Genomic DNA, 14,751 nt, shown 5'->3' on the forward strand with positions numbered 1-14,751 from the left:
CTTCTGTTATATGCATAAGGAAACAGAGACGTTGATGTCTCCTACTGTCCAGTAATGTTTTAATGTAAATACAAAACAATGCAATTAATATGGTCCCAGTAAGGAGGGTTTTTTTTTTTTTGAAGCATTGTCACCAACCTTGGAGCAGAGCAGAACAAGTCAGGATAACATGATGACTCTGAGAAAGACATAACAAAATTCAGACACATATCTGGTTTTTATCAATAATCATATTATATTGATTACATTACATGCTTGTGTTTCCTCAGTTTCCTCAGTTTGCTCAAGCCTTAGCTCACAGGCCTCTCATTTAGCAATGGCTCAAACAGCTCAGGGCTGAGTCTTGCTTGGTAATGGCCCCATGCTACCATTCCAGATTCACCAACAACACCAGCCTACACCAGCCTTGCTTCCTGATCATCACAGGTCCTAATCACCATGTTTAGCCTCTCTGTGCAACTGGCCTAATTAACAGAAATAGTCACAGGAAGGGAAGGAAGTCCCGAGTGAATGTGAGTTGCTGACATGGGCAAACACACACCAAGAACCCCAATGTGTCAGCCCCATGGAATGGGAAGTCACCTTCCCAGGGTGAGGCTTAGAGGGATGGTAAATCCTTCCTCAGATCCAAGCGTGAATGCCAGCAGTGTGTGCAGAAGAATGTCCACCACTGGTTTCTCCATCTAAATGTTTATGGGCTAAAGACTTCTCTCTTCCAGGGATAGCCCCAACCAAAATTAACCAAACTTGTCTTGTTGTGTATCTGTATATAACAGCCCAACTCCACGTTCATTTATGTGCAACAACGCAGCATCTCTGTGCATCTGTACAGAATAAACATGATGAGTTTTTGAGTTGCTGCTGTTTTTCTACCCAAGAGCCCAGTTCACCCAACCCAAGCTTTCCTTTTTTTTTTTCTATACATGTATCTGTCTTTTCTTTATTCCCTCATAACCCCTGATCAAGGTTTTGGGACCCAAGCAAGAATGCAGCAGATAAAAGCAAAATAAAAATATCTCACGTTTATATATGATTACAGATGATAATTGCATTTCTTGGCTTCTGTTACATATGTTGCATGCTTGTGGCAAAGAGTGAGTCATGACATGATAGTAAGTGTCAGCATAAATGACCTGCTGCCAAGAGTGAGCAAGGCTCCTGGCCTTAGGATGATTTGCTTGTTTGTTTGTTTGTTTGTTTGTTTGTTTGTTTTTATGAATGTCAATATAGTCTACATTATATCCATAATGTTAAGACTTTACCAAAGGAAAAAGAAATCATGCCTCTGAGCTTTCACTGTATAAACAACTTTGATGTGAACAGAGTAATCACTTAAGCTAATGCTAGTTCTGAAAGAGCTAACTGTTCAGATTAGCTCTCTGACTAAACAGCATTAGAATCCACAGTTCTCAGGAATCTGAGGGAACCCCAGTCACACATACATCTTATGGTCATAACTATGAAGGAGGAGCAATGGTTATCTATTCCCCCTTGCAGATACACTGTGGCATAGTTGTGCAATCATTCACCAATACTGTCACCTCAGAACTAGAATGTCCTCTTGGACATAACATGTTTGACTGCCAGTACTCAACCTGAGAATCATTTTCAGTCATACATTCCATGAAAGGCTTTTAATGTCACCAGTCAGGAGCACTCAAAGGATTCTGATCTTTGATTAGAATATAGATACCAGTTGCGTACCTTTCACATTAAAATGAAAAAAAAATGATTTCTTTTGCAATGTCATTTGTATCTAAGTGTCACCATTGAGGATATAAATGAGGAAAAAACACCATGTTTTTTACTTTCTAGTTTACTTTCTGTTGCTTGGGAGGTAAAAGCAACTTACAGGAGAAAGGGGTTTATTGGCTTACATTTCTAGGTCACAATGAAGGAAGTCAAGGCAGGAATTTGAAGCACAAAACATGGAGGAGCACTATTTTCTGGCTTCCTTGCTGTCCTATGCTCAGCTAAGGTGGCCACTTCAGGACCACCTGCTGAGGGATGATAATGTCCACATCGAGCTGGACATTCCCACATCAAGTAGCAATGAAGACAATGTCCCAAACCACGCCCAAAGACCAATCTAAAATGTTCTTCACCTCTTGCTCTCTTGTTCTCTTCTCTGCTCTCTTGCCTTCTTCCCTCTCTCTTCTCTCTAGCCCTCCCCCCTTCCCTCCACGTGCCCATGGCTGGCCTCTTTTATCCCTCCCCTCTTCTACTCTTCTTCTCTCATTAAACCTCTCCACATGGAAAAAAATGTTCTTCAATTGAGGTTTCCTCCTCCCAGGTGATGCTGGTCCATGTCCACTTAACAATAGGAATTAGCATCATTTACATTCAAATGAAATATCACAGGGTTTCAATGTTCAGAGTGAAACTAATCATAGAGTAATCAATGTCTGCCTTAGTAGTTATTGTGAGCATAACAGTTTCCTCTGTGATTAAAACCTTCCATCTAAGAAGGGAGCTCATGAAGGATAGGATGTTCATCAGGAGGTGAAACAACAGGATATTTTAAGGGAAAGTGAAGCATCACTCTATCCTCTAGGCAAACTCATTAATCTCCCCAAAGTAAACAACTCAAAATCATTTCAGGAAGTCCCTGAAACTGACCAGATGTGCTAGGAGCCTCTCTTCCTAGCATACATAAACAGCGAGGACTCCTGAGGTACACTCTCAAACAAGCAGAACTGCCTGAATGAGAGATCAGCTAAGCTGCTGGAAAAATGCCCAGACCAACTGAGATGCCTGCAAAGGATAGTCTCCAAACTTTTGAGCTTCCTGAAGGTTTTGCATTATGCTTCAGCTTTCCAGTTCCCGTGAGCTATCTTTGAGTCATTTCTGCTCCTCTAAGTAACTCTTCACCCATATTCCTCTAAGTGACCCCAGTAAAATTCATCGATTCAGCAAGTTGGACTTTGATGGTATCTGTACCTCAGTTTGCTGTTGGTTCCCTATCTGGGGTGAGTAGACATTTGTTCACATCTCTCTGGGAATAATGTCACACACAGATTGATGCCTTACAACTTGAACAGCCTCAAATATAAGGCATAAGGTTTTTCAAAGGCTTCCGCAAAAGTGAATCAGGATCTTTATAGCCAGATAATCCTACACCTGAATATTGGTTCTTCTTAGTTCCTCTATGGGTATCACTGGTCAAATTTCTTGTGCCCTCTCAGTCTCTAACTTATCAGAAGTATACAGCAAACATGCCAGCTAATTCAGAAGACTTAATTCTGTTCCTTACTTCTCCCTGGGTTTTTGCTTGAAAAAAAAAAAAAGGTACCAGAATCTTAACTGTTAAATGTATGTCATTCCATGTAAAAACTCTGTATCTAACAGGATCTCTGTATTAGGGTCTTATTGCTGTAAGAAACACGGTTACCATGGTAAATTTTTAAAGGGAAATGTAGTGGTGAGTTTTGCTACACTGCTTTGGCTCCTGGCAGATTGCATGCAGGCACCCGCCCAGGAGCTATATCTTTGGACCCTCGAATGAAACACACACACACACACACACACACACACACACACACACACGCTTATTTTTAAAATGACTTGGCTCTCTCAAAGGCTGGACACTCCTATAACTTTTCCCTGCCACCCCAGACCCAATCACAGAAATAGCCAGTGGCCACCCATCCAATTCTCACGTGGTTCATTAGCTTTATCTCCTGCCACTTCTACGCCCCATCCTTCTTCCCCTAGTCATGGTGATTCTGCATTTCTTTCTCTCTGCATCCCAGTCAGCTCAACTCTAAGGATCCTGCCCTGTCTCCATTTTCCAGTCATTGTCTGCTGGCATCTTTATTGTTCTATCAAAAACCAATATGGGAACAAGGACCTTTAGTGTTTGGACATGCAGATTGCCCAATGAATCAAAGCATTAAACCAGTCTCCAACAGGAAAATATTTACTTAGGACTGACTTACAGTTTCAGAGGTGTGTTCCATTACTGTCAAGGCAGGAAGCTTGGCAGCATGTAGGCAGACATAGTGCTGGAGGAGGACAGTTCTCCATCTTGATTACAGGCAGGAGGAGAGCAAGTGAGCCACTGGGGCTGGCTTGAGCTTCTGAAACTTCAAAGCCCACCCTCACTGAAATACTGTCCAACAAGGCCACACCTCCTAATGGGGCAACTCCCTATGGAGGCCATTTCCATTCAAACCTCCACAATATCTAAGGGTCATTTCACTAGGACTTTTACGAAAATGTTTAAAAGATTATTTAAATTAACTGTGGCCACAAAATGGAAACTGTAGTAAGCCCAGAAGAGGGCATCGAATCCCATGACAGATGGTTGTGAGCCACCATGTGGTTGCTGGGAATTGAACTCAGGACCTCTGGAAGAGCTCTTAACCATTGAGCCATTTCTTCAGCTCCTCTTCCAGTCTTCCAATAGGCAGTTGTTACTCTTCTAGTTTTGAATGAATTATAATTTTGAGGGGCAAACTTGGGAGGCGGTTAAATTAGTAATGCGCTTGCCAGGAAAGCATGAAGACCTGAATTCATATTCCTGTCACCATTATAAAAAGGTTTGTGCAGTGATCTGTGCATACCAGCAGTGGGAGGCAGAGGCAGAAGGATCCCTGGGGCCGGCTGGCCAATTCGCCGAAGAGATCCCCAGTCCATGAGAGTTCCGTCTCAGGAATAAAGTGGAGAAGGATCAAGAACGATACCTAATATTGATTCCTGGCCTATATGTATGTGCATATGCCCTACACAAATATATGTATGTTATATATATAAACATAAACACACGAGTAATATTAGTCTTTCTTGAACAGATATTTTATATTGCTGTCCCACGTATTAAATATTCCATGCACCGATTCCTTCAGAGTCAGCTGAGTTCACCAGGTTTATTGCTCCCTTCATAAGCCTTAACCTGCAAGCCATATGCTGTGAGGTCTTGTTTGCACCTCTCTGTGGAGCCATTATTCTCTCCCGTGCTGTGGAACTCCGCAAAATTTAAATGCCTCTAGGCAAGAAAGTGATTTCCTGTTCAGCTCATGGGATGAAATCAGATCCACATGCTGGATGCCATTAGACTTTCAATGTGCTCTGTCGCACTACTGGCAACAATAGTTCAGAGACATTTCTGTTTAATCGCTTCACGCTCACTCTCTCCTTGTGGTCAGGACACGTTACGCAGCATAATACTGACGAGAGAAGACTTTAATGTCAAGTGCAAAGCTTTTAATCCCTGCTGCTGTAACCAGAGGGCATGGAATGGTGAGTAGCAGGAAACAAAGAGGCAGCAAACTTTGAGAAATTTGAGGGAGGAACAGACAGAAGAAGCAGAGAAAGAAGGGTTACTTTAGAGGAAAGAATTAAAGTTGAGCCAAAAGGAACCAGAGTAGAGGGTTCATTTTTATTTTTTAAATCGACTTCAGAGTTACCTTCTCAAAAGTATCCTATGAAGTCAGTTAATACTTCTATACTTATCCCTGTAATAATTCTTTCCTTCTTCAAAGGAGGTTTTGACATTTTGAGGTCTCTAATATTACTATTAATTTTAATACACTTAACTTGTAGAAGTGTGTAACTAATAAAAATCCTACCAGAACAAGAATTTGTGAGCAGCCATGAGAGTGAAGCCATTAACTGGGATGATTTTGATGACATGGATAAAAATCCTGGAAAGACTGGTAGAAATGGGTAGGCCACAGGGATGGAAAACAGTTTCCACATGAAAAAATATTTTACATGTTTTACTATATAGCTTTCAAAATAATGACCTCATAGTTAGGCTTGAGATGAGTTGAATGAATGAAGGCATAATACCAGCTCTCTATTGTCCATCATTCATCCATCTTTGTCCAGCACCCACCCTTTACCCTCCCTAACATCGTCTATTGCTCTCTGTAATGGCTATTCCTGGTTGTCAACATGAGTATATCTGGAATGAACTACAATCTAGAATTGGAAGGCTCACCTGTGATCTAGATCTTGAGGCTGGGAGATACAAGTTTCTGACCTGGATTTTGGCATGGAGATCTTGAGAGGCATAGTGGCTATGAATCCTAGAAGACTATGTCAAGGAGATCTCTGAGTTCAAGGTCATCTGGGACAAAGTAAGTCCCAGATCCAGGCAAGGTAGTATACACCTTTAATGTAGGCTACACCTTCTGCTGGAGACGACATAAAGACATTGTAAGAAGGAAGATTTGCTCTTCTTCGCTCTTGGGACTAAGCAACTACTAGATCCTTCGATCAGCTGACCATTGTTGGGGAGTTGGATTACAACTGTAAGTCATCATAACAAATCCCCTTATTATATAGAGACTACCCATAAGTTCTGTGACTCTAGAGAACCCTATTACACTATCAATCTATCTCTATTTCTCTACATTGCCCATCACCTCTCTGCAGCATCTACTAGTCTTAAACATAGCCATTCTTTTGTTTTTTTAAGTTTTGCCTATGTTAAAGAGGTTTAGGCCCATTATCCACCAACCTGAACATTTCTCATTCATTAAAGTTGTTTAAATTCTGCTTGCTTGACATCTGAACTAAGCATCCTTTGTGCCACACATCTTTGTCACTGAGTTATTGTGTTTTTCTGACTTTTTTCCCTGTTTATGCATATGCCTTTACAGAGATATTTAAGTTGGCCTTGGCCTTGGACATCTGGTATTAATTGTTCAGTCCATAAAAACATATAGGTAGTAAACTGAAATATTCAAAAATAAATCTAGGGGGCTGGAGAGACGACTCAGTGGTTAAGAGCACTGACTGCTCTACCAGAGGTCCTGAGTTCAATTCCCAGCAACCACATGGTGGCTCACAACCACGAGTAATGACATCTGATGCCCTCTTCTGGTGTGTCTGAAGACAGCTACAGTGTACTTATATATAGTAAATAAATAAATCTTGAAAGAAAAGAAAACTAAAGAAAATGTTTTAAAAAAATAAATAAATCTAGGACAGTCTGCTTTCCCCAGTGGACCTCCATTCTCATGCCTCCTCTTTGTCCACTTTCCTTGGACCTGTGGATCCCAAGCCACCATAGACCTGCTGACCCCAGAATCATACAACCCAAGAATACTCATTAGAGGAGTGCCACACTGGGACCATCGAGGTTAAGTCACCTCAGAATACTCACTACAACAGGAACATCCAGGGACCAAAGCCACTCTGATAGCAAAAGACCCTCAAAAGAGCACAATCAATAAAAGCCAGGGTAATATGACAGCAAACTCTGGATATCCTAACACAACCAAGGTACAAGAAAAATGACCTTAAATCCAATCTTATAAAGATGATAGAGGCCTTTACAGAGGAAATGAATAAATCCCTTAAAGAAATACAGGAGAAGGTACATCTAAGAGTTCATGGATGTGTCTGGTGGTATGGTGTTCAGCCTTCTCAGCAGCTCTCTTCTTCCTTTACATTCATGGGGTAACAGTGACTGTTTTGCATTGCATCCCAGAATTGTTACAGGGAATCGCATATGCATATGTGATATGCACTGTCTCTAAATGCAGTGTTCGCTTGATGTCCCTGGGAAACATGTCCTTTTCTGTGGAAAGACTGGGTGGGGGGTGCACTGGGGAGGGGAGAAGATGGGAGAGGAACTGGGAGGAGTGGAGGGAGGGGAAGCTGTAGTCCAGATACATTACATGAAAGAAAAACAAGTGGATGGATGGATGGATGGATGGATGGATGGATGGATGGATGGATGGATGGACGGACGGACAGACAGGTAGGTAGATAGAGGGATGTAAAGATAGATGATGAGAGCTCCAGAAAACTCAACAAAAAATTACTCTTGTTATGAAATGAACTGTGTCTTGGCCATTGCACAATACAGTTTTGTTCCACAAGTATGCAAAGTTTTCCATACATTAATGATGTTTTGAATGAAATAGCTGCAAATTTTTGACATGTCCTAATTCAACTCATGCACGGAGTTCATTCAAATAATCTCACATAGAAATGAGGACTCATTCTGACCCCACCCTCCTCCTCTACCTGCCACCAGCACCAGATTTGTTGACCTCCTAACATTCCCATATCTTATACCATGGATAACCTAATCTATGGAAATTTTTTGGTGAATATTTTGGAATAGGTTCTGCCAGAATGCTATCTCTGGAATATTGGTTAGCAAGCTTTGAAAAGCCAAACCATGTAGAGAGAACATACGGAGATCCTCAGGAGGATAGCTGTGACTGAGCCCGCTTTTCAGGAATTCTAGAACAAGAGAGAGGTCTATGCCTTTGAAACTAAAATGGCTCTGACTGAAGCCAGCTGGGAGCTGCCTCCACTCTGAGCCAGAATAGCTACTTCTGCTTTGCACATCAGAACTGCTGACCCAGAGAAGACACAAACACAATAGGAGTAATCATCCCTGCCACTAAGAATTCATTTTACAGGTAACTGAGAAAAACTTTACATACATCATGACATTTTTTTCCTTTATCATTTATTAGATGTGTTACTCAGAAAAGGCTAGGTAGCCAAGGAGACACCAACAACCAGTGGTCTCAATGGTTTTAATAAATCCACCCTATTTGATTAAATAGCAAAAGATTATATCTCAGTTTGCTTAAATATGACTTGTACTGCATATAATTGGTGGGTCAATGGAAAGACTCACCTCAATCCTGATTGATCAGGGCCCCAGCTAATGGGTACTGCCAATCACTGAGATATCAGGTAACAGAATTCTATTAAGTCTTACACCAAGTAGTCAAATGCTAAACCTCAAAATGACAAACATCATTTCTGCTCATAGTTCATCAATCAAAAACTAAGCAAGTAACTCTTCCCACTCCCTTGGGGAAAAAGAAGCACCAGAATCACTACCAGTCTTGTCATGTACTTAAAATGAAGAGACCCAGAAAGACTTTATGAATTTCTCTTGGGGTTTGTGTTTTGATTTTTGCAGTACTGAAGATCAAACCCAGGACTTCATGCATGCTAGGCAAGCACTGTTTTATAGCCCAGTGCCTAGAAGTGATTGTAAATAGAAATAAGATTATCTCACAGAGATATTGCGGGACTCAACTTTTAAGCCTAAACCTTCACTTTAACCTCTGGGTCCAAGGCATCACGCTTTTCTCCCTCCTAAGGTTGGAGGCTTTTTATTGCTACCATTTTATCATACTGAACAACATCTGTGTCTAATCTTACATATCCTGCTTCACATTATCTGAATGTAAAGCAGTGGTTTAATGGTCTCCATGGAAACCAAGACTATCTGGTGGCTCTGCTAAACCTCAAATCATAGTTTGAGACTCTCTCTCTCTCTCTCTCTCTCTCTCTCTCTCTCTCTCTCCCTCCCTCCCTCCCTCCCTCCCTCCCTCCTTCCCTTCTCCCTCCCTCTCTTCTTACCTCCTTCCCTCTCTTTATGCCCTCCCTCTACCTCTCCACATCTGTCTTCTCTTTATCAGCTTTACATAAGGAGTTGACTGTCCTTTTAACTTAAAATAAATAATAGAGCTTGGACTTACATTCTCTGGCTTAAAATTAACTAAGAAGCACAAGCAAAGAAGAAAATATTTTTTGAATGTAAGGGTTTTTTTAAGAAAAGGAAAAATGAGTAATTTGTATGATGTAATGTTGGTCTGAATTCTAGATGCAGTGTTAAGCTCAAGCAGCTGGCCTTCTCGCTCACACCTTAATGTTGTAAAAGTTTTACATTCGCATACAACAATTCTCACTAATAAGAAAGTTATGAGGATAAAATCGTTTAATCAAATAGCTAAGCAAAACTGCATTAAAATCAAAAGTCCCATTCAATTTCAAAGCATTAGAATCAAAACTGTGTAAGACAGAGGAATAAACAGAGGGGAGAAAAGGCTCTTCAATGGATTTTGAAGATTTGTAGGAAGTCCTAGAAATTCCCAACCTATAATACATTTTATCTCAAATGCTACGATTTCTAGGTGTAAGGTGGGGCGTTCAGAGCCTAAGTGATACCATGAGGTGCAATGTTTCCAATGAAGTACTTTCCAGAAAGGCTGCTCTGACAAAAATACCTTAGTGTCAATGACCTAACTGTCTTCTGTTGCCATCTCTTCCTCCTTCAGATTTTAGCAAAATGGAGCTGACCATATTTCCTAGTTCGTTTTAAATTGTTGTATGTAATATTTCCCAATTTGATTCTTTTCTTAAAAAATTTAATGGCATATATAGAGTAAACATTACCAAGCATTCAAGATAGTTTTTTACCAGATAAGCTATCATTCATGTGTTGGCTAGTTTTACGGGAACTTTATAGCTATAGTCATCTGAGAGGAGGGAATCTTGTCTGAGAAGATGTCTCTGTATGAGCTCTGGCTGTAGGCAAACCTGTAGAGCTTTTAATTATTAATTGATGTTGGAGGACCCAGCCCACTGTGGCTGATGCTACTCCTGTTTGGTGGTCTTGGGTTCTGTCAGAAAGCTGGGTAATCAAGGCATGAGGAGCAACTCTTCCATGGCCTCTGCATCAGCTCCTGCCTCCAAGTTTCTGATCTGTTTGAGTTCCTGTCCTGACTTCCTTCAGTGATGAACTGTGAAAGCAGGAGTAGAACAATCCATTTCCTCCTCCAGTTGCTTTTAGTCATGTGTCATCACAATAATAATGCCCCTGATTAGGACAATTCCTATGACTTTACTTTGTTTTGCTATGAGAAACAACATGGTGCATTTTAGAATGCACCCTTCTCTTCAACTGTTTAGCGTATTTCCAGCTGAGAACGTTATCAACTCACTCTGTTAGCAGCAATAGAATGCACGGTGTCAAGTCATTAGCTCTAACAGCTTTGTTCCTTGGCTCCTGCTCCTCATTCTCCACACCTTTAAAGAATCCTCTTTGCTAGGTCCTAAATGTGAAAAGGGCCACAAGGTCCGAAACCTGGAAATGACTTGAACCTGCCTTATTTCTAGAATACTAGGCAAAAACCATACTGTTCCTCGTACCTTTATTTGTAAGTTCTAAACTTACATTTCTCCCTGCTCACCAGCAATATTGCTAAAAAACAAAAATAGCTACCTGCCAATGAGGCACAGCACAGCGCTCTGAGGGAGCTTTACCCACCTGATTTCATTTAATCCACACACATAATTATATTTAGACACCATAGTTATCTCCATTCTACAGATAAGGACCCTAAGGCCAAGAAGATTAGGAAATTTCCTCCAATTGTGTGGCAGCGAGCAGCCAAGCCTCAGTCTTCTTGTGCCTCTAGGTAACATTTCTTCCTTTCAGAATATTTTTTGTCTGACTCGCTGGGAGCATCTCAGAATCAAGACATCTAAATTTGAACATCTAAAACAAAAGTATGACCTATTTCTGTTGATCACTTTTATTATATGCCTAAACTTTATTTTTATTGCTGTATATTCATTGTACATAGGGTTCAGTTTCATAAAGACGTGTACACTGTCCCCTCAATTCACATAACTTGATCATCTTCAGCACCTACCCACTTTCTTTTCTCCTCCTCTTGTTCATCTCTTCTCCTAGACATTCTCTTCTCTCTTCTGCTTTCCAGTCCTATAAGAATTCATATACATATAAGAAAATATATACATCCCAAATGAATGAGAGAAAAGGCTCATCTTATTTAATGTGATGTGACTTCAAGTCCTGCTTCCTTCCTCTGGGTGTCCAGGTGCCTCTGCTCACTGTCCTGGAAGGATGAAGCTAAGCCAGGAATAGGTAGGATCTGCAGGATCCTGGTTCAGCTGGGAGTGCCAAGGGTAGGGGTAGAATACCTTCTCCAGTGATCTTCCGTGACATAGCTTATATGTATCCACCTTATTCAGGGTGAACAAAGGTTGTATATGAACCTTGGGGAATGCGAAGGAGTTTTCAGGGTAAATAAAATCATTAGGTGGAGATTAAAGTACTGGGACTGCCATTTGCATGGAGAGGCATGCTAGGAATTTCAGGTTCTTGCTGGGCAGTTTCTTATCCAGGAAAGAGGAAGTTGAACTTGTAGGTTTGCCAAGGACTATGTGACATTCATCAGGAAGCCAGGCTCCCTAGATCAGGAAGAAAAAAGGAAGCTAGCCCCGCTAAGAAAAGGGAGTCCTCCATTTTCCTCTGAGCTCAGGAAGGCTGTCCTGACATGGTATACTACATACAACCTTAGTTGTGAGGTACAACGTCAGTGTTCACCAGTTGCGTCCATTTTCACAGAAATTGTATAATTTCACTCTTCCTTATGGTTGGAAAGCTACACATGATTCCAACCAAACTTATATATGGTTGGAAAGGAGAGAGAGAGAAAGAGAGAGAGAGAGAGAGAGAGAGAGAGAGAGACTTTTCTTTATCCACTACAAACTTGTAAGCAAGTTCTAAAACTTGCTATTGTAAATATGCTATAATAAGCATATCCCCTGAAGCCTAGGCTAACTACTATAGGGTCATTCCATTACACTGAGGCCCAAGCCAAAGGTTTAGAAAGGCCCATTGTGGACCGAGGAGCTGAGGAGGACTCAAAGACACCCAACCTCTGATGGGTACCTAGCATCTGGGTTGTACAAGAAGGGCATAAAAGCCATCTTTCCTGGTTAGAGTGGTGAAGTTCTGAAGCAGAGGACACAAACTGTTACCTGTTGTTTTAGTACTGTTTCCTACTGTCGTTTTGGCTCCATGTGTTGTCTACACAACTAAGCTAACTGTAGCTTCGGCAGCTTGGCAGCAGCAGGCAACCAACGCCTTCCCCCAAGGCTGCAGCCATCTTGTTAGTTCACTTAGAGCTATTAGGTCTCTTATCAAGAAAAGGCAGACAGGTTTGCCTTGCTAACAGGCTTCATATGAAAGGATAAACAGGTTTCAGGTGTAACTTTTCACTAGAGGAACGTGCCTTGCAGTGACTGTTCTCAATAATAACTACTCATGTCTCAGATAAATGATTAAATGGAAAAAAAGAGGGTTAAAAATCTATGAAAGTTATAAAGGTATAGAATAATATAAGGTAAATGATTAATGGGAAATGTTATACCCCCCATTGCTATTGTTATACTAAGATTTCAAAGGTTCAGAGTTTCAACACTGATCGATGGCATTCTGAGAAGCTGGCAGAGCTCTAACTGCTTACTATTCAGTCACAAGCTCAAGATTTTAAATTTCCTTTGGTTGTCTTCTAGATACAGACTTAAAAATACATCTCATTAGGCTAAAAACATATATCCAGCTTTCTGGACAGGGATAAAATGTTCATGCTTTTTAACCCAAAGCTATAGATTTTCTTATGACTCAGTATTATGAATCTTTGCCAATTATGTTACAATGTGCATTTCAGTATAGACTGATGCTAAAATATCTAGAAGCTTTATCTTTTTGTAAAATAAAAATGTATGTAATCTTCAGGGAGTCAAAGAAAACATATGACTTAACTTGGATCCACCTGTCACAGATCAAATAGATTCCAGATAACGACAGCCTAAGTTTCCCAATTCCTAAGGATAAGATTTCTCCCCTACTCACGAGACTCCTCCCTTTCTTCAGTTACTAGGACAGTGGGCCTGAACATTCCAAATGTAAGATTTACCTTTAAGCTCCTAAACTTATACTTCTGTCCCTAGTCTATATTTGTTTCAGCAGATTTACAGTTGGTTGACAGACACCATCCAGGGACCACCCACAGACTGCAAACTGCCAAACTGCTCTTCATCTAGGTCAGCTAACCAGACATTACTGATGAATGTCCCATTGCCCAGCCTTTGACCAGCCTTTCAAGGGCCCTGACAACAATGCCCTAGTTTCACCTGTAAGTAGTTACAGAAAAGAGTGCACCATCCTTTGTCCCCCAAAGTCAAAGGAAACTCTCTAGCATAGGGGGAAAAATGACTACCTAAAATGACAATTGGAATTCTAGGAAAATGGGCCCAGACTTATCAACTGGTAGATTCATTAACTGAAATATTTCTACAATATGATAGAGGGCTTGTAACTGCCTTATACAGAACAAAGAGATATTATATGCTTTAAGAGAAAATTAATATTTCTATACGAAGCATTCAGAATTGTTATCTGGTTCTACTCAAAAAATTACAAAGAGGAGGTCTGAGAGGAAACAAATGATGGGTGCCCTATTTCCAGATTCCTCCTAGATATTAACTCTAATATCAGCCACCATGGGCCTTAGACCTTCCTGATTCTGCTAATTACTGTTCACTCTTGTATCGTTGATGCCTTAACTAAATGATGGTTCCTATCTGGGTACCATGAAGCTGATGGATATTAGATCCCATCATAGAGTCAAGGATTTGACCCAGGATACAACTCAAGGGGGGAAGGTAAGAGGCAAAGTCAACCTGTAAGCCCCACCTGCACATTGATAAGGTCACTTTCTAGAATGCTGGGGGTTGTAGTTCTTGTTTAAAAACAAAACAAACAAACAAAAAACCAAAAATTCAGAGCTGCATAGAAAATACAATGGCCGTTGGTTTTGCCCTTAAAAAACTCCTATAACATGTGATTCATCACCATCTCTGGATTCCAGAGAATAGACCTAACTAGAGTTCATTCTGGTCAGTAGTTAATTAAGGATTGTTTCAAATTTGGTTAAAAAAACTGGTTCAAAAGCCAATAATAATAAACAACAACAACAACAACAACAACAACAACAATAGCCATTCTCACTGGGGTGATATGGATCCTCAATGTCATCTCACCCTGATGGCATATTTTATTGCCATTTGAACTTCATTCTTTAAAAACTGCTCATGTTATTAGTACAGTTATTGATTGGATTAATCAGGAGCTTTACACTGAGTTTTTAAGGTTCTTTATGCATT

Source organism: Rattus norvegicus, chromosome 2, assembly GCF_021556685.1.
Source record: "Rattus norvegicus strain SHRSP/BbbUtx chromosome 2, alternate assembly SHRSP_T2T, whole genome shotgun sequence".
NCBI lineage: Eukaryota > Metazoa > Chordata > Mammalia > Rodentia > Muridae > Rattus > Rattus norvegicus.